The sequence below is a fragment of the Rhagoletis zephyria genome, unplaced genomic scaffold (assembly GCF_001687245.7).
Source record: "Rhagoletis zephyria isolate East Lansing unplaced genomic scaffold, Rhagoletis_zephyria_1.1 Rzeph_scaffold_01273, whole genome shotgun sequence".
Taxonomy (NCBI): domain Eukaryota; kingdom Metazoa; phylum Arthropoda; class Insecta; order Diptera; family Tephritidae; genus Rhagoletis; species Rhagoletis zephyria.
In genome coordinates this window covers 24984-28113 of record NW_016158357.1, presented here as the reverse complement: position 1 = coordinate 28113, position 3130 = coordinate 24984, and positions in this window count along the sequence as shown.

The window sequence follows — 3130 nt, the reverse complement described above, 5'->3', positions numbered from 1 at the left end:
AGAAAAATGTTATGAATTCACTGAGGGAAATAACGCATAGTAAACATGAATATTTTCTATTTGATTATCGTTTAAAAATGTTCGTATTTAAAAATACGTGCGCGAAGATACTTGTCACAATGNCTTTCGCACGTCGAAATGAAAGAGAAGGGAGCGAGAGGCCCTCCCTAAAGTGTCCCGGTTTGGCAACAGAGATATCTGGCAGCCCTAGCCACCAGTGCATAATTGCGAAAGGAGGGGAGAGCGGGCGACGCGAGCTCGACGTCGAACGCGGGGTGGCGGGGGGCGGCGCGCGAACGCGGACTGCCGTGACGTCGGGCACTTTCAAAATTGTATACTTACAAATCCGTTCATTTAACTTGTTCACGTACTAGTTTTGGTCAAATGTAACTGCACCTACATATGTGCACTATTTTGCTTTATTACTCAAATTGTTAAGTTTAAAAGTTGGTCTTATTGCTCAACGAAAAATGAAATCAAGCAAATTTGTGTTATTTCACATTCAATTGGGAAATGACACAAGTTTGCGTTATTGCCGTTTGTGTTATTTCACCCCCCTTATTGATCCATCTTGAAGTTGTTGAACCTCGAGACCCAAAACACGAGTTACATCCAAAACTTCTATCTCGAATTTTTGGCGTAGATGTGAAATTATTGCTTCGATTTCATCTTTGTCGTTGGTTACTATTAACCCATTATCCACATAAATTGCAATTACTGTCATTGCACCATCTTTGTAGCGAGTGAATACAGATGCGTCCAAATTTCTAACCTTGAAGTTATATTTTCGGAGAAACGACGTAAATTCCCCGTTCCAGCACCGTAACGCCTCCTTCAGGCCATACAAACTTTTATTCAGTTTACATACACGCCTACTGCCATCGTTATATCCGATGAAAATGTGTTCTTTCAAGTTTCCATACAAGAATGCAGTCCTGACGTCTAACTGCCTTAACTGAATTTTGTTCATTGCTGCTTTAACTGAATTTTGTTCATTGATAAAATTGCGCGAATCGATGTGTACTTAACTACGGGGCTGAATGTTGCCTAGTAGATTCCAAAGATCTTGATATGACCCAAGTATGGTTTTCGACCAAACCACTTTTCGTGGTGTGCTGCCAAAATTGCGCGAATCGATGTGTACTTAACTACGGGGCTGAATGTTGCCTAGTAGATTCCAAAGATCTTGATATGACCCAAGTATGGTTTTCGACCAAACCACTTTTCGTGGTGTGCTGCCAAAATTGCGCGAATCGATGTGTACTTAACTACGGGGCTGAATGTTGCCTAGTAGATTCCAAAGATCTTGATATGACCCAAGTATGGTTTTCGACCAAACCACTTTTCGTGGTGTGCTGCCAAAATTGCGCGAATCGATGTGTACTTAACTACGGGGCTGAATGTTGCCTAGTAGATTCCAAAGATCTTGATATGACCCAAGTATGGTTTTCGACCAAACCACTTTTCGTGGTGTGCTGCCAATATTTGCTATTTGTTGTACGATTGAACAAATAAGTTGCTGTTCGCACCGCCTCAGGCCATAAAAACTTGGACAAACCGCTTGCAATCAGCATGATTCTTGCACTTTCCTGAATGGTTCTATTGTGGTCCGGGTCTCTCGAGGCAGACGAAGCTCCGTCCGTCTACGTCAGGTGGTTGTGTGCCCAGAACGGCATTCACAGGTCTGGAGTCTACGTAACTTGAGACTGACTTCCTGTGAATGCCGCTCAGGGCCTGAGGTATGCTGACGGGTCCAGAGATTGCTTTATGAACCTCTGGACTTCGTCCTTCAGTTCGTATAGATGCCTTCTGACATGCCTTGGCGAGGGCTCCTCTACAAGAAAGTGTCTGTTCGGGTGTCCACGTCTGTGGCTCCCTACTAAGAATTGCTTGCAGAGAATTGTGTTGTGCTTTCTTATGAAGAGCATTTGCGCCTCGTCGTGTAGGTGATGTTCTGGCGACATCAGAAGACACCCGGTCGCTGTCCGAAGTGTTGTGTTTTGTGCTGTCTGCAGCTTCATCCACTGTGTCCTACTGATCCTCGGCGACAACACTGGTGCCGCGTAATTTATAACCGGCCGGCCAATTGCCGGCTAGTGACTTGCGAACCTTGTTGCGGCTCTGTACTTTGTTGACAATTGCGGTTGCGTGCGCAGAGAACGAGAGCAGACTGTCGAAAGTTACTTCGCGTATTTTTGAATACCCAGCGGCAGTCTGACCTCCTTCGTCCAGGTGGTAAACAAGGTAGCTGAGGATTTTGTAGGGGAGAGGGTCAGGCTCCTAGCAGTGAAGAAGCCACGGAGGGATACCCGTTTACTTTCGAGCACAAGCCATCAATTCCATTCACAGACGACATTATCGAACACTCATCAGTGTAAGAGACAATCGAGACTGCCTCTGGTGGTTGAGGGAGCTTGGAAATATAGTAGTTTAACAGTAATGGGGAAAGGACACCACCCAGTGGAACTCCGTGTTTTATTTTTCTGGGTTTGCTCGATTTGTCTCTAAACATTACTGACGAGTGTCGACCACTCAGATAATTCGCCGACCACCGTTTGAGTCTCTCTGGGAGAGGAGGCCTCTATGTCTTCTAGCAGCGTGGAGTGACTGACGGTATCAAACGCCTTTTTCAGATCCAGTGCTACTAGAATAGTTCTCTCACAGGGGCGGTTGCGGTTTAGGCCACGTGTTATCTGAGTGTTTTTGGCGTTAAGTGCTGTTGTTGTGCTGTTCGCTTTACGGAAACCATGCTGATGCTGGGGTCAGGTGGTTCACAAACTACGGGAGTAGCAAGGCCTTTAGTATCTTCAGTACTGGGGAAATGAGTGTTATCGGTCGATAAGACTCTCCTTTGTTGGCTGGCTTCCCCGGTTTGAGCTGTGAGACCGCTCACCCCATCTTCCAGATGTCTGGAATGATGAGAGTGGGCATTGATAGGTTGAGAACCTTGGTTAAATAGTCTAGTCGCGCAGGACCCAAATTTTTTAGCGTCACAACGGGAAGTCATGTGGCTTGATGCAACGGAATTAGCACACCAAAAATCTGATTTTGATCTTTCTTTTCCGTCCGAACTTACAACAGAACACCATGAAACTTCATTGCCACCTGAACCCGCCTTCTTTTTGCTTCC